Here is a 19,444-nt window from a genome sequence, read left to right as displayed (position 1 = left end):
AAACACATGCAATAAAATTATTTTACACTCCACCTATTCCCGGATTTCCAAGATAAACGAGAGATTTCCAAAATTAAACGATCCATTCACTTTTATAGTTGAACCTTTTTATATTTACTTACATTGAGTTTTAGTATTAATAGAGCTATTAAATTCACCTATAAACGCATCAGAGGAGCAGTTAAACAGTTTAACTAAGAAGTCAAAACAGTGTTTATTATCTGGTTACGAGTTTAGCTTGGAGTGTAAAAACTTGGACTCAACGAAGCATAATTTTATCCATTTATTAAAGGTGAAGATAAAAATGTCTTCATTTTGAATGAAATTATCAAAATGAGTAAGTTTGCCTATTATTATATCTCTTTGGGATTTTAACTAAACTAGCAAGGCATTGGCCCCGATTCCTGCAGACATCTCTTAATTTTACTTTAAGTTATACCTGTCATTTTCTTATCCGCCGAAAAGGAAAGGGACGGATGATTGACAGCTCTTAATTTTAGGAAGAATGAGTAAATACATGAATAACCCGGGCGAATTTTTAGACGGTTGTTTTAGATTTGTGCTTAAAATTGACGTGTGGTCCATAAATTTTATGCTTGTCGATTACCCGTCCCTTTCCTTTTCGGCGGATAAGAAAATGACAGATATAACCTAAAATAAAATTAGATGGTATTTACAGGAATTAGCACCATTGTCTGTTTAATTTACTTTCATAGAGGCTCGTTTGTTCAAGTATTATTCGTTAATGGTCTGAAAAAACAAAACTTGAGTAAACTCTAGCTTATTACTCGTTAGTCTGAACGAGTCGGATAAATCAGCAAGAGGCTAGGTTAGGTAATTTTAAGGGTAAGTTCTGACGGAGTCGTTGTGCGAGTTTACAACAAATTATTTATTTATTTATTATATCTTAATACTAAATATAGCTACCATTTAAATTGTTAAATTACAAAACTGTTTAAACAGCTTGTCTGCAGAAGTCTCTAATAGTAATATTTGTACATTATCATAATATTTCACATTATCACAATTTGAAGTTACAATTTTACAGAGTAAGTAAGTAGGGAATACATGACCTATTTTACAAGAATAACTTATCTAGAAAACTATTCTAAAAGGTACTGATTATATAAGTAATTTAAATTCAAAATAATTATGGTAATTATAATGATAAATTAACAATGGTATTAGTTATAAATATGTACATAATGTTAAGTTAGGATAGTTAAACATCAATAAGTAATGCAAATAATTTGCCATTTTTGATTAACTATTAAGGAAATTATGCCTGTTTTTATTATAACTCTATTTTTAATTAAATTAATAATGTTCTAATACAACTCTATTTAAATAAAGTTGTAACAAAAACAGGCATAATTTTCTTAATAGTTAATCAAAAACTGCGGTAAATACAAATGGTCGGCAAATTGTTTTCACTATTTATGTAACCTCCTAACATTATGTAGAATAATGAAATCTATCTGAGACAGAACGCGCGGCCATTTCAGACTAAACTGAAACCCAGAGGGGGTGAGGTAAATATACGAATCGGTGAGGGGCGGAATATTACCGTTTTAAACTAGTATTGTTATTATGCCAATACCTAGACCGAAATAGATCATATTCATTGTTTAGCTACAGTCTGACACCTTCTTATAACTCTTAACTTTTTAATGTAAGTACGCCATAAACCGTAAAGACGATCTTAATAAAAATAATGTATAATCAAATTACATAGTTAATCACAAAACTGAAACATTACGACCATTCCTTCAAGGCTATTAATCACTTAGTTAACGTGAAGAAGGAATTATGGATGAAAGATAAAATTTATGGGCGATCTTGAAAATATTATAATGGAACATGAAAGTTTTAGAGGTTCCAAAGGCCCTAACTCCTAATTTAGTACCTACTTTTGTGTCTAGAGAAAGGAATTTATTTACTCTGTGCTAACTTCAGCCAGTAAATTTTAATAGTGTATGACGTATATTTATGAAATTGGAATATTGTATTCTGAAAATCCTGTTTTTTTTTTGTTTTGGCTTGACGTGGTTTGCGTATTTGCCACAGACAAAACGGGGAAACATTTCATATAGGAAAAGATTATAATTTATAGTTTATAGTTTCGCTGGATTATTTTTATGGATTAAAGTTTCGCTGCCACAGATTGAATACAAAACAGTACAACCGATGCATGCAGATTCAAAATATTACCAAGTAGTGTTCTTCACGACGCGACGTTTCCTTCACGGTTGAACACACGATACTAAGGATGGTATTAATAACCTAATCTCAGCTGAGATTGCCTTCATGCTTACCACATTGACATGATCTTGGGGGCAGTCTCGAAGCTGAGATTAGTTTATTAATGGTGCTAATTCCTGCAGACGCCATCTAATTTTATTTTAAGTTATACCTGTCATTTTCTTATCCGCTGAAAAAGAAAGGGACGGGTAATCGACAGGCATAAAATTTACGGAACACAAGTCAATTTTAAGCAGAAATCCAAAACAACCGTCTAAAAATTTTACATCGGCCAATAACCTGACAGAGTTAAGTAGTCAGCACGTCAAACGGATTGCATACCAGCGAGATGCCTATTTTATTCGCTCGGGTTATTCATTCGTTTTAAAATTAACTTGTTGACAATCATCCGTCCCTTTCCTTTTCGGCGGATAAGAATATGACGGGTATAACTTAAAATAAAATTAGGAGGTGTCTGCAGGAATCGGGGCCAATACTATTATTAGTACTCTTCATGCTCAATAACTAAAAAACATATTCCGAATTTGTTTAGTGTCTTATCTGGGATTTGGGTCGTATACTAGGTTCAAGATAAATTATGAAATTCTGATTAGTAAACTAAATAAAAACAGGTCTAGAATAAACGAAAATCATTTTTTTTTATATTTAACTTACTTAAGTACTTATATGAATTTAAATCAAGAGAAACTTAGTAATAAGTTCGATATTTTATGACGTTTTTCTATGATGTCACACTGTGCTATTTCATGCGTTTTTTTTTTCATGATTTTGTATTTTGACGTTTAGTAAAAAGTAACTGATTTGACGAGTTACTACCGTATTCGAAGTCTTCGATGTCGAAGGTGTACATCTGTTACTTGTATTTCCTATGTTGTAAAAATAATACGTGTCATGAATATACTTAAAATCTTCTCTATAAGTCACATCACATGGCACCCACAGGCGACTTTCACACCAGCGCTGTAACTCATTTAAAAAGTAAGTATAGAACATTCTCAGACTGGCGACATTCGAATAAAACCGTAGCAACTTAGTATTAAATAATTAATTAGTAGAACCATTAGCGAAAGAAGATTATCTCCATGCTTTCTTAGTCGGGCGCCCTCTTAAATCACGGTACCTTAGCTGATTTTATCACACCTTTACGGTCCCGACCTTAATTTGGTCTCTTACTCAAAATATCACGTTTTTCCTCAGATAAAGATGATGTACGGGTTTGATTAGCTTAACGTGTCGGGGATCTCCTGGTCGCGGTTTTTGAGCTTATTCTTTTCTTCGCATTATACTAATTAAGTAATTACTAATAGGCCTATCTCACCAATGAGTCATTAATACCACATTTGGCTTGACTAAGGAAAGAAAGCAAAGAAAGAAGGATAGGAAGACCTAGAAGGCCGTACATTGACCAAATTAGAGATGTCCTTAGAAAAGGTTCAGTACAATTTTACTTTATACAATTTAAATTTAACGACCTCCGTGGTCCAGTGGTTTGAGCGTTCGTCTCACGATCCGGGAGTCCCGGGTTCAAATCCTGTAACTTGCCACTACAATAATCGAGGATTCGAACCCTCGACCCACATAAACAAGGCGCGCGTTCTGACCACAACACCATCACTGTTACAAGGTAAGAATCAAATTCCAAAAATAGAACTATTAAGTAGCGCAGCAGAACGGAACTTAAAAAGCGCTACCTAAAAAAACATTTTCTAATTGCCTCGATTACTTTATCGGCGGTATCTTTTCAACTCAATATTGAATACCAATTTACCAGACGGGCAAAATATTCCTTATCTGCCTACTACCTTGTAGATAATACATCTCGCTCGCACCTTAGGTGAAACGAGGAGGGTTTAAAAAAGGATATCGTTTCGTCACCAACTCGCGAAGCAGGTGTGTCATATTCAACCGTTCACTGTGTTTAAGGATCTTAAAGAAAATCAGCGATAGGTACAGAACAGACAGTTCATTGATTTGTTATTGTGTCTTTGTAAAGCGGTCACTTATAACACTGTCCACAGCAATCAAAAGTAATATTCACTGCCTCTAACTAGATCTGATCACTATAATAGGTACAGTCATGAGCAATATAATGTACCCACTTTAGGACTCGGTCGCACTAAAATATTCGATATTGAAATATGCGCACTCCGAGGTCCAGTGGTTCGAGCGTTGGGCTCACGATCCGGAGGTCCCGAGTTCAAATCCCGGTGGGGACATATCCCAAAAATCACTTTGTGATCCGTAGTTTGGTTAGGACATTACAGGCTGATCACCTGATTTTCCGAAAGTAAGATGATCCGTGCTTCGGAAGGCACGTTAAGCCGATGGTCCCGGTTACTATTTACTGATGTAAGTGATGTAGTACATGAGCCATGTCAGGGGCCTTTGGCGGCTCAATGATAACCCTGACACCAGGGTTGATGAGGCTGGTATTCCACGATAAGAAGAAGTAGAGAGTTTTGTTTACTGTAACCTATTACCGTTCTACTCCCGAAATAATCTTTGCCGCACCACCAGCTTGCGTCACAGTATCCCGAGCGGACACCTCACCTGCCGAGATTCGCCGTCTCCCGTCTCTCCGTCACCATCTTATCTTCATTACACCTTTTTGTCCATCTCCGTATTGACACACCTTGCTTTGTTTCTGGTGTTCTTGTGATAAATTTCAGACACGGTTCGTTGGTAACGGTTTTTTGGGAGAAGTCATGCGTGATGGAACTCCTGGTGGTCGGTCCGGCCGAAGGAAGTTGATTTGGTTTTTAATTTACTTACTAATTTTAGAGTTTATTGTAAAACATAGTAAATGTTGTCACTGTCCGTGACTTCCGGTTACGGTAAGTCTAGTCACGTCAAAACAAAACTATCCGTAACACAACTACAAACACATTAAAATAAAAATACGATACTCGTTGAATTTATAATCTCTTCTCTTTTCGAAATCAGTTAAAAATAATGTAATTTATTAAATATACATCGTTAACGTACGGTCACAAGCATTAATATGTATACATTTTGGTACCATCTCACATTAACTGTTTTGAGAAATTGAACTGTAAGTCTCACTAAATGTCAAATATGTTAGTGCGACAGAGTCCTAAAGTGGGTACATTATATTGCTCATGACTGTACATAAATGAAAATAAATTTTATCTACTTAGGCAAAATTATGTTTCTTATAGCAGTAGTCGTCTTCTTACATTTTAAGCTAATCGTTCACAAATGCTTCCCCTAAATCGTCAAGAAACATTTCAACCTCTCCTTTTTCCACCGATTGAAAATAGCCCATAAACTACGACAACTATGTAAGACTATATTGGTTTTTCGCCAAAATTGCTACCCTTTTACAGCTTACCATAAAGATTCCTAACAAAATTCCGTATTACTATGCATCCGAAAACCGCATTCAAACGAATTACTTCGCCGAATCGAGCATTTTCTACAATCATTTTTTGACACAACAGTCAACCAGAAAACATTGAACCGTGACAAGTATTAAAAGTGACTTTTTATTCTGCGAAAAAACCTGGAATTTGCGGGAAACAAAGGACCTTTCTAACTGGTTTCTTGACGCTGGGAATTCAATATCAAGATTCTAAGCAGGTGTGTTTTAAGACAAGGCGCATTTATACATGAGAGTCACACACAGGCTTCACAGATATCGAACGAGATCACGAATTTTTTTAGACACAATTATTATTTAAGGAATTTGTTATTATAAGGAAAATATATCAATTTCTATGATAGACGCCGATTTCAAACTTAATGAGGGATTTTCCTGCTACGTTCAACAAAAACAATTTAGATGGCGCTGAACAGATTATTTTTATCTATGCCTCTGCCATTATGTACCCGAGTAATTAGAAAATAGGTAATTATCACGTTAAAGCTGTACAACGCTATCAAACAACAACAAAACATAACAAATACTTACTTTATTGCACGGTCTTATTGCTAAGTAGCAATCTCTTCCAGGCAACTCTCTTCCTGGACAGTATACATATATTGTTTTTGGTGAAAGTAACCTGGAAAGTCCCTCGTTATGTTTATCGGTGTAAACTATAATTATCAATATTTCCATTATATCTATACTTATTGGTCAATATACAGGGTGTTAGTGACATCGTAACGAATACTGAGAGGGATGATTCAGACCATGATTCTGAATTAATATCAAGTGGAATTTTCCCTCGCAAAATTCATGTTATTTTTTTAGTTTTTTTTAATTATTTTCAATTCTATACTTTTGCGATGGAAAATTCGACTTGATATTAACTCAGAATAATCAGCTGAATCTCTCAGTATTCGTTACGATGTCACTTACACCCCATACAAGAACATACAGTAGCCATACAAGTAGGTATGGGTGTTAGTGACACTGTAACGAATACTGAAGGGGATGATTCAGACCGTGATTCTGAGTCGATATCAAGTGGAATTTCCTGTCGGAGAAGTCATAAAAGTCTTAGAGCTTATTTAAATTATTTTCCGTTCCATACTTTTGCGACGGAAAATTCCACTTGATATCAACTCAGAATTATGGCCTGAATCATCCCTCAAAGTTTTCGTTACGATGTCACTAACACCCTATATACTTATTAAAGTACATATATCAATTAATAATTTGATACACCATCCCCCCACCGGATCCGCCCATGTTATTATATCCTACAAGAATACTCGTCATTCTGACCGTCAGTATGTCCCGTAGAGTCAATAAAAAGCTGGACGTGGCCACTGCACCGCTGTCGCAGTTGTCTCCGCTTTGTCGGCACTTTTTGTCGATCACCCGTGACTGTTTTAGTAATCGGATAGCGATCTGTCGAGGCCCGATCAAGCCTATGATCAGGTAGCGATGGAGTAATAAAATATATATGGGATGAAAATAAAAGGCGGTAAACTTAATTTCATAATTTGAATCGACAGCGTAGAGCCCGGTGCGCGGTGGTTATTGGTTATGTCAGTCACGGATGGATAGCTTCTGTGTGTATCTTGCTTTAGGTTGAAGAGATTTTTTTCTAACTGTATAGCAACCCGGCCTACCCAACATTCTTCGATCGTGTGGGTTGTGAGGTGGAGTACCAACTTATTGAGGCGCCAAAGGCCCCTGACACGGCTCCTGTAACGACTACTTACTTACATCAGTATGTAGTAACCGGGACCCAACGGCTTAACGTGCCTTTCGAAGCACGATCATACTTTCGGATAATCAGGTGATCGGCCTGTAATGTCCTAACCAAACTAGGGACCAATATTTTTTGTGATATGTCCCCACCGGGAATCGAACCCAGGACCTCCGGATCGTGAGCCGTGTGCCAATCTTGTAAAGAACTCGTCTAATCAATATTATATCGTGACCATCACCCCATTAAACGCAATATTACCCTGAGATCCGACTGTTTTACTCTAACACCTGGCTAGCCACCCCCATAACTGCCATTTCTTCAATAATATAATAATTTAGACCAGAGATGTCTGAACATCATGATGGACTGCATACTTTTAGAGGATGTGATGATAACCACACCCTACTACCACACACCACCTTATCACCGACTACCAGCTTCACCACCTTAAACTTGCACTACCTTACCTACCTTATACCTTATAGTTTGTACGGTCACGAGCATTAATATGTATACACTTTGGTAGCATGTCACATTAACTTTTTTGACAAATTGAACTGTAAGTCTCACTAAATGACAAATATGTTAGTGCGACAGAGTCCTAAAGTGGGTACATTATATTGCTCATGACTGTACCCGCATTCTTTCAATTTCAATTTTTAAATTTTTCCTCGCCTTATGGTTGTCTGGAAGAAATCTCTTTAAGCGATAAGGCCGCCATGTACCTAGTTAAGCGTCTTTTGTAATTATTTATTTTTATCTCCTTCTTGGGATACCACGAAATAGAAGAGAGAGGTTGGAAGGGTCATACTTATGACCCCAAAACATATATATGATGCCCATACAAGTATTAGTGAATAGTTCATACTTCAACTTTGCACTCCACTCGTCCGCAAACTTTACTACGCACGGATAGCATATTAAAATGTCGTCTTGTGTAGTTTAACCTGAAGGGCAAAAAATCAAATATCTACTAACATGCATTATAACTATAACAGAAAAGTTAAAAACCTTATATGATCGGCTATTTATCAAAAAATGACTTTTGTATGCAGTAAGCTTACGAAAATTAATAATAATTGCAGCCTATCACATAAAGTATACATTTCCGGTAAAGTAGCTATGGAATTTGAAAACCAGAAGGACTATGAAAGTTATTTGTTTGCAGGAGTAGTAGTAAAAGAGAGCGGAGATGAACCGGCGACAGCGGTTCTCATACAAAATGCGCATTAGGGCCTATCCAACGATTTTATTCTATTCCATGTTGGGATACCAATATTGAGAGTGATTCAAAGTAGGTTTCTTACTGCCGTTTCCGATCTTACATAGAGTACAGGTTGTCTGATTTTCTTCAAAACTATTCACCTGATTTCTTGACGTGACTTATTATCCGTTTATTTGCCATAGACACTAATCAGTACTCGACCGAACTGATTTTTATTAAGGACTCTTAAACACCCGTAATACTATTAAGACAACAATACGTTTCGACAAAGTGTAGTAAAAGTTAGAGGAAACCACAGAATAGACACTAGTGGCGCCATCTGTTAGCGAGTAGAAGAACTATTACAATACTCTGTTAAACTTGTTTTCTCAAACAAAATATTAACAACCGGCCTTTTAAAACTTTGAAATATTTGTTTTTATTACGTAACATCATTAAAGAACCACGACGTTCCAGAATCTAATACTATAGAGCAAGCAAATAAGGAACTGAATGCGTTATCAGAATTTGTTATATTTTTGTTTGCAATTAATTTTAGATGCTACGTCAAATACTTTAAAACTCAGATCAATGGATTAGATTACATACCTCGTATTCGTCTTTTTCTAAAAATAATCTTAAATTCCAATAGATATTATTACATCAAATTTTAATAAATCGTTATTTGTACTATCCATCCGTTTTAAATAGATACCTAAGATAGAACCATCCTCATCAATTTGCCAAATTAATTTGGACAACATTTTAAAACAAGTTTCATAGGGCTGTCTCGAGACATTTTCTTCCAATGTTTCTTTAACAACACAAAACGGTTCTTCGGATTTACGATTTAGAATTCCGCGCGACAAATATAAAAGGAAAGTTTATGTTTAAAATAAAAGGGGCTGAAGTTGTAAAAGAGGGAAATATTAACAGATTTTCAATCAGTATAAGAGGAGACAAAATAAGCAAAGTGGGGATGTTTTGTCGCGAACAATATGAACGGATTCGGGAAAGATTTCGTAAACGCGTTTGTCCTTTATAAATTCGCCTCCGGGGTAGGGTAGGGCAACCATGGTGTTTCAGTATTTTTTATAAATACCAGATACAAACAGATATATCACATTATTACACATTTTCGACTCATTATGTTGATGCGCTTCTAACCTGTCACTTTTTTATCATACAATTTAATCATATCATCATCTCCCTAGCATTATCCCGTTTTCACAGGGTCCGCTTACCTAACCTGAAGAGTTGACAGGTCCGGTTTTTACAGAAGCGACTGCCTGTCTGACCTTCCAACCCGCGAAGGGAAAACATTCGCGGTTAACATAAAGGTTAGATCACATACCTGGGAAAGTGCATTTCTCGGGAATGTGGGTTTCCTCACGATGTTTTCCTCCACCGCTGAGCACGTGATATTATCATTTGTGATCCAAACATGAATTCGAAAACAAATTCGACAATCATTGGTTTAGGCCTCTGCTGGATTTGAACATGCGGGCTCAAAGTGAGAGGCAAGCGTTGTACCAAATGGGGTACCACGGCTCACAAGACAATTATATCATAATTATGACTTCAGCATTCTTGTAGCAACGTCTAGTGTGGCTGAGAGATAATGCACTTATTTTTGCTTTCAGTTCCCGATACCGACCCCGCCGGCGTGGTCGACGATTTCCCTCATTCAGCGGTTATCGCTATCGACCCACTAGGGTCGATTAATCCTTTCAATATTCTTCCTCTCAGACGACGCCCTGAGCCGAGGTTCGCGCCCAACTGGGCACCCTCAGGCCTGTTGTCTTAAACGTTGTACCGGGTGAGAGCCTTCAGCGCTCCCCATTTGTCCGGCCAAGTAGTTAATGCCATCTGCGGCAAATCTACAACAAGTCACGTCAAAAAAAAAAAATTGCCTTCAGTTAATTTACTTGACTGCAAGTTCTGGTAAAATCAATAGGGATACGAAGCATGCATGGCATGTACGGTCACGAGCATTAATATTGAACTGTAACTCTCACTAAATGTCAAATAATATGTTAGTGCAACAGAGTCCTAAAATGGGTACATGACTGTACTTGTGTGTCTACTTTTCTCGACTGTTCGTTCGTCCGTCAATAAAAAAACCAGCGACGAATTTCATGTTATAGGCGAAAGGGTCTTGACTTTATTCAACTTACCCCAGAAGCATTCTTAATGTTGACCATACTATGTATACAAAAATACCATAAAACTCGAATGTAACCGTATTGAATTATGGGCACAATAGCTTTTCCAATATAACCGCTGGCGAGTAGAAATCCGTGCGATCCCATCATCCCCGTACCTTTTCCGTAGACTGATGTTTACCTTATATCTGCCGAATTACTTATTCAAACCTCGATCCCGACCTAATTTTGTAAGAAGCAACCTTCTTGTTTCAACCAGCCGTTGTTATGAGACACCCTAAATATTGCGGCTTATTGTTGAGAGAGGACGTAGTTTTGTTGAAATTGTGATTGAAAAAAAGCTTGTTGAAAAATTTACTACCTAAAATACGGTGTTTTAAAACAGCTAAGCAATATTGAATTTTGAATTGGTTCTTATTTGCGCTCGTGCATATCCGATACGTTGCCATTGCTCACCATGTCGGATATGCACGAAGAAATGGATTAAAGGGGCCCTGTTTCATTTGTCACATTAGCTTGATGAACTTATTATAGGCGATATGCTGATAAACTGATAGATAACATACCTACAGTTATACTAGAAGATGTTGTCTTCTTACGTTGCCAGGCGTGTGGCGTGTGGGGCACATGTCTCGCAATGTTTGTATCCACTTTAAGGCGTGCGGCGCGGCGTAGGGCGTGGGAGGCACATTCCTCGCAATGTTTGTATCCACTTTAAGGCGTGCGGCGTGGCGTAGGGCGTGGGAGGCACATTCCTCGCAATGTTTGTATCCACCTTAAGGCGTGCGGTGCGGCGTAGGGCGCGCGAGGTACATGCCTCGCAATGTTTGTATCCACCTTAAGGCGTGCGGCGCGGCGTAGGGCGTGCGAGGCACATTCCTCGCAATGTTTGTATCCACTTTAAGGCGTGCAGTGCGGCGTAGGGCGTGCGAGGTACATGCCTCGCAATGTTTGTATCCACCTTAAGGCATGCGGCGCGGCGTAGGGCGTGCGAGGCACATTCCTCGCAATGTTTGTATCCACCTTAAGGCGTGCGGTGCGGCGTAGGGCGTGCGAGGTACATGCCTCACAATGTTTGTATCCACCTTAAGGCGTGCGGCGCGGCGTAGGGAGTGCGTGGCACATGCCTCACAATGTTTGTATCCGCTTTTAGTAATACACCTACTCCTCTATAGTACTTATCTTGGGAAAGTTCCTTTTTAAATATTATTAGGTATCTACTTAGGTAAGCACTACCTAATCATAAACAAACCCTTTGTTCTCTACCAGCTACTTTAAAACCGTGCATAATACTTACCTGACTAATTGAAACAACAAAAAATAATAACTTCATGCTATATAAACTTCAACAAATGACGTTTATTAACTATTTTCACAACAAGCCACGCCCTCTGTATTCGCTTGGCGTGCGACATACAAATTTAATTCTTAATTACAGCACATTTAAATGCAAAACCCGAACAAGACTGTAATTAAGCTGAAGAAATGCGCTGAAAATAATCTTAACCCAACTCCGGTTAAGTTTATTTTACTTAAAAACGTTGGTAACTGCAGTTACTTATCTTAAGTCACCTACAGTTTAGTAAGATATACCGCACGGTTACTTAAGTTTTAATTTATAAGTGCTAGGCACTTTATTTTTCTCAAGATAATTCCACGGTCTTGAAGTAAACATAATATGTTTTCGTTCCAAATTTTAAATTGTATTTTTTGCGTAAATGGGAATGGTACTGAATGTTTTCTTTAATTAACTTGTACAAACTGTTCTTATGAAGATTTCTGCTGGCGCATTAAGACAATACGTAGATTCGTGGTCGTAATTTAAATCCTAACCTCTTTTGTGTCAACGAATTATTTGTTACACTTCAATGCTTATCGAATCTGCTTGCAAGATATTTTTTGACGATTGCAGGGTCCGATATATAGGCATAATTTATGTAATTACGAGGTAGTATTATATACAACAAACCTGACTGATAGTTATTCTTCTTCCCAACTACAGTTCCTATCCTTGCAACACAGATTTCCATACTAAGCACCCTATCTCACTCACTAGGACACCTCCTCTCAGATGACGCCCTGAGCCGAGGTTCGCGCCCAAATGGACACCCTTAGGCCTGTTGTCTTAAATTTTGTACTGAGTGAGAAGCCTCAGCGCTCTTTATTTGTCTGGTCAAGTAGTTAATTCCATTTGTGGCAAATCTACAATAAGTCACATAAAAAAAATCTAGGGCGCCATTATGGCTCAACTACGGTTCTGCCACCAATAAAATATATTATGTTCAGTTTTATAAACTGCAACCAACTTGTTGCCGGCAGTGGAATCTCGAATAGTTTCCCACTAGTGGCGCAACCATGGCGTCCTAGTGCGATAGGGCCCTAAGACCCCCCACAAGTGTCTCTCCAATAAAATAATTAAAAGCATCGAGCTTCAATCAGACATCATGCGAACACTCGATCACATTCGATAGCTTCGGTAGCTAACGGTGAACATTCGTCTAGACTGAACCACGAGCTCTCCATTCAAGTGGGGAATCATCTCCCATTCACTCGGTCTTCATTCACTCAATTAGAGCGACTTCAAGAGCCCTAAACTCAATCATTCGTGCCTACCCGCTACCTCAATGCTAAATGTCGAACGTGAAGCTATATCGCTTTGGAGAAACCATTATAACGTATAAAATAAAATATCATAGCATAGTGTGCTTACTTATGTAAGTAAGTAGTCGTTACATGAGCCATGTCAGGGACCTTTGGCGGCTCAATAGTAACCCGGACACCAGACCCACACGATAGAAAAGAATAGCATAGTAAGTTATACTTACACCTACTCATTGCTATGTTGAAGTCCCATATAATAGGGAGTGAGTCATTTGTCATTTACCGTGCCCAAATCCTGGAAATTATGTGATCTCAATATTATCTATGATCCAAACATGAATTCAGTGGGATTTGAACTCATGCTACTACGATGTCAGATACGCATTCTCCGAACATGGCTATCGCGGTTTAAACCATTGACCTTCAAAATCATTATCATTATCATCAAATAAAAAAAAAACAAATTAAAATCAAAAAATCAAATCATTAATTATTATTATTGCGTATGGCAGACAAATATCCTGCGTGGATCAAATATCCAGCTTAAGCTCCCTTAACCAAGTCTCTGCTGCATCCGTCACACAATGCAACTCGGCTATACCACCTGGGAACCGGTACAGAGGGCACTCGTTCACTATGTGAGATATGGTTTGGTCCGGGTGACCACATTCAAAGTATGGTGACTCCTTTAAGCCCCATTTACATTTTAAATCATTAATTAAATCATTATTATTGTTCATTTAGGTTTTGTTATTGTTTTCTTTTTATTTCGGTTCAATAGTTAACGCAATCTATGATATCCTGTTATTGGCTAAGACACACTATGTAATTTAGATACTTAAACTTTACCTGTAAAACTGCTGTTGGATATCTTATGAATAAAATAAAATTAATTTCTGTCATTATAATTTAAGTCCGACTAAATAGTAAATGTCATTCGAAGGATATCTACAATACGTCACAGTTCATAAAAATAATAGAGTAAAATGAGTTGCAACTGACTGCAAGTCGTTACAGAAAACAATTTTATAAAATAGTATTATATTTATTACCTATATTTAAATTGTTGACTCTATTTAATTCTAACTTCATAACATTTCAAACTACAAACTTGCTTATTCATGGCGAAACTTGCTTCTATGATATGAAGTTCGCTTAAATACCTCTATACGATATTAAGTTAGTTTAACTTACTTTATTAAGTATGTATGTTGTTACAAATAGAAAACATATTTCCTAGTCTTTCTAGCAAAGAATTTAGAGTGGGTAGGTGTACCAATATGTTCGATATCAAAACAATTTGATTGTTACGTAATAGTTTTTTTTAATCCACGTGGGATTTTTATTCGGCACTTTCTTTTTAAAAAAAAAATATTCCTAAACTACAAGCATAGAATAAGGAATAATACTACGTATACAACGGCAACTCTCCGCTACGATAACGTCAATATGTAGTGTCTGTGTAAAACGAGGTGTTTTGTATGAAATGACCGGGGAATGCTCCAAGGTCGCATTCTCTTTTAAAAATGAATCATTTATTTAATAAACTGTCCCCATCTTTGGCAAAAGGTAAAGTTTTGCGTTCCTTCCGCTCTGCAGTGCTATAAAAAACGTAATTCCACCCGTCCTAAATAAATTGGTACACCAGCCCAGCAAAATTAGGTGTGCTAACAAATGAATGGAACGGGCAAACCCGTAAAGCCACTAGTAATTTATGAGCCATAAATTTAAATGGCTTTAATTGTTTCAAGCCAACAAAAGATTGGATCAGATCATTCTGTTTTGCATAATTCTGGGTTGGATGCTATGCATATGCAACAACCGCCCTTGCATTGTTTGTAATTTGTAGGTACCTATTGTCCTTTTTAAATTAGGTTATGTCTTCACTGAGTAATGTTTATTGTGGTGTGTGGGATTGTTGGAATTTCGATTATGCCTAACCTATATTTACACGTCTCAGAGGCATAAACAGCGCAGCGTAACAAACCCAGACTCGACCATCTATTAATAGCCTTATAGGCTTAAATTGGAGTAAGCGGTTGGGTCATAGTTGCGGTTTTAAATGGTCCCGATCCCAAAAGGTACTTATATCGTGAACTCGCGAGATTTGATGAAAACAAATAACTAGAATAAGTGTTTTGGTAAACAATTGGAACTACAATAGAATATTGTTTAAATAACGCCCCTCTCTAGCTTTTTCTATCCCGTGTGCACAGAGTCCGCTTACCTAACCCAAAGATTTGATTGGTCCGGCTTTTTTCAGAAACAACAAAATTTTGTTGTTGTTGGTATTTAAATAAACAGCAACAAACAAAAACTACAAGAAACTTAAATCGATCGATCATCATCCAAGCCGTGTCCGGCGACGGCGACTCCTAAATGTCTATTCCAGGTCATTGTTATGATAGGCTCTAATGTGACTAGCAAAACCGAACTTCGATTTGAAGGTTCGGCTACGTGGCGCACAGAAGAAACATACATAATCCGACATCAAATGTAGAAACCAGCGGCAAAGAAAGACGGTAGACAGATATGCTTACCCTTAGAAAATCCTGTGATCATGGCACTTTCAACAGTGTTGAAATATCGGGAGTCTCATATCCCTGATTTTAACGCGGTAAGAATTATTTGTTTTAATTATGATAATAACCGCGCGAACCTCAAACAATGTGCAAGAAACATAATTTGACACAATCAATACACAAATACTGCTACTTACTTACCTACATATATTATTATGTCATTTACATTTAAAAATATAGAGAAAGCAATATGGATCAAAAACAATATTTTTCCTTCTAATTTTGTAGTTAAACTGTACCTAATGAAAAAGGTATCTACTATAACAATATATTGTAAAGATTAATGGCTATCAACCAATACCTACCTACATATTAATAAAACAAAAACTTACATTGATTAATGGTTACGCGTGGTTTGTACTCATCAATTTGATCGTGTTTTAATTTCAATTGAAGTTCAATGTCGGTCAATAACTTTATTACAGTTATCAATTACGTGTCGATATACACACACGTACATAAGATCACGCCTATCTCCCGTTGGGGTAGGTAGAGACTACGGAACTCCACTTACTACGATCTTGACCACTACTTTCGCCAATCAAGCTTACACCAATTAAGTTTGCTTGATCGATGCAGCTGGCATGACAAACTTTGTTATAAACCTCTAAATGAAAGAAAAAAGTTTGTCTTCATTTATTTATTTATCTACGTATATTTCTTATTTTCTTATTATAGTATTGTCTTCGCACTTTAGAATGTTTGGACATATATCACAATGCAAATGCGAATGCCATCAATTGTATGCACTAAACCGTGTTGCATGTCGCGGTCAGGAGTGGAGGCCAGTAACACAGGCTTACTGCCTAGCTCGGGCACCAGTCTGCCACAACTGAACATTTAGTTAACAGTTTTATATTTGCCAATGTCATCTACTTATATTATCATATTTCCTTATGTTGAGTTGTGGTGCTAATACATACATACATAAACTCACGCCCGTAATCCCTAATGGGGTGGGCAGAGCCACAAGTAATCAAAGACAACTTGCAGCCACTGTTGATACGAATTCCAAAGATGGATATGATGAACCTTATGGTGATAAGGGATCAGCCTATCGCCCATAACATTAGTCCATCATGTTAGAGGACACAATCCCTCTGTCGGTTTTTACGACATGCCCGGGAAGAGAAGCAGCTGAACGTGGTGCTAATAAAGATTTTTATTATATTATTATTATTATTATTTATATGCTATGCTACGTAAACATCGTGTTGCATAGTTATTTATAAGTATTCTTTATTTATGACATTGTGCTGTGTACAGGTACAGGCTGTTAGACAAACGTGATAGTGAACAGGGAAGCACTTATTTTCTCGGTGAAATTAAATAAAAAACAGAAATTACTTGCAGCTCTGTTCGCGTCTTTAATTGGAAGGGAAGAATGAATGGTGCGAATGTACAGAGTATATAGTTTGCACAGATTATAAAATTGTATGTCGTGAACAGATAGGTGGTGAGCCTTTTTAGTGAAAACACCTGTAAATAGTTATTATAACTTAATGGCTATTGCGACTTAACCTCTTGCAGCCGAGATTTCCAGACGCAATAGTCAAACAATGAGGTTTGAATTTTAAAATAATATTCGGTCTTATGAATTTAAAACAAACAACCCTCCAACATTGACAACCAGGGTTCTTGAAGTTGGTCATCCACTTCACAACACACACGACAGAAGAAGAGGGATTTAAATCCTTATCACCTTCCAAAATCTTTTGAAAACAAAACTAGTTAATCAAATATTCGACGCGCGTCTCTAAACCTATTATCTGTGACAAGTAACGCAGCTGATCCGATACCCAATACTACCCTCTACGAAATTAAATTTGTATCCAACCAGTAATCAAGATAGACACTTTCATTCGCATCTGCTACCCGCGTGGATATTTTATCCACTGATACCGACTATTTTGGATCCAAATCATAATATAATAAGACGTAAAGAGACTGCAAGTTATATTGTTGCACGAGCTAAAAGGATTATAACTACTTAATGATAAGATGGTCACGGAAGGATACCTCGTAATTAGCAACCACGTTCCATATTTGAATTGAATTTTATGAATTACTAAAGAGTATTTTTTTCCGTTTGAATTGTATAACGTAATTATTTATTAACAAGAATTATTATAATCTTATTGGTTTTTTATACTGTATCTAGAACAAGCTTTATTATATTTTTTTTACTTAAATATTTCTTTATAATTTATTCTTTTAATTGTAGAGCCGTGGTACTTAGCCTAGTTAGACGAACGTTTGACTCTAGAAAATTGTGAGGGCGAAATCGAAAACAATGTTTTTCAAATTCACGTTTAAATATTAAATGATTATCATACAGCGGAGAAGGTAAAAATCGTGAGGGTAACACGTACCCGAGAAATGTGTTTTCGGAGGTGTATGACCTAACCTAGTAAATAGGCTGACTTTTCCTTCAGGTTGGAATATCGTAGTATCATGTACCAAATTTTAGACTGTCATTATTTTTCGAATATTATTCATTTATTTGATACCTACCACCTACTTCAAAGCATTTAGAATACTGTTTATTAAATAGTGTTCGAAATGTTCAGTTTCAAATATTTGAATAATGATCGTAAATATACGAGTACTCGTAATGTAAGTAAAAGCCAAACTTTCCTATCCTGATTGGACAGAACTACACTGTCCATTTACTAAATCGATCTCCCTCGCCTGAACTTACAAACTCAGACGCCCGTTTCTCAAACAACACGAGCCCACAAAAGCGGTCCTAAACTGTAAATGAGTGGCCCCTAATAAATTTAAGATTCAATAGACGCAAGGAAATCCTCGACCGTATCTTATATACAACACAACCTATAGTAGGATAATCAGAACATTAAAGGACCGAACGCAATGGTTGTATTATCACAGTCAACGTGGTTCGCGATAAAAAAGGAAACTGGTAATGTAACTAGGACATTACCTACTGAAATCGCAAACTATAAAACAAATTGGCCGAATGCATAGCTAGTTTTGCCGTCGCGAATGCGACTTCTGCCATCACAATAACTTAGGCACGCGAGCTTTTTTGCACTCTCTAACATGGCTGTCTGTCCACATCAATTTTCTCGATAATTACTTCCGTATTTATTAAAGATTTTATTATTAAATTGTTATGATAATTTTAATTATCTCCCGCATAGTCTATAATTTACGTCGCTATTGCGAAATCTCTGAACAGATTAGGTCGACTTTTAATTAATATATCTGCGAAACAATCTATTCACATACTTACTCGTACTGCACAAATATTAACATACAGGATACTTACAAAGGGATAACATAAGCAGAATAGGCGGCTTTATTGCTAAACAGTAATACAGCAGCGACTTCTCATACCTGCATTTGAAGAGGACGTTCACACCACGGAATAAAAGAAAGCGGTGGGGAGGGCCCTAAAACGCATTTTGTATGAGAACCGCTGTCGCCGATTCAACCCAATGTCTTTTACTACTACTCCTGCAAAGATAGTTCTACTGCGTTTCG

Source organism: Pectinophora gossypiella, chromosome 12 (assembly GCF_024362695.1).
Source record: "Pectinophora gossypiella chromosome 12, ilPecGoss1.1, whole genome shotgun sequence".
NCBI lineage: Eukaryota > Metazoa > Arthropoda > Insecta > Lepidoptera > Gelechiidae > Pectinophora > Pectinophora gossypiella.
Note: the sequence above shows the minus strand (reverse complement) of the source record.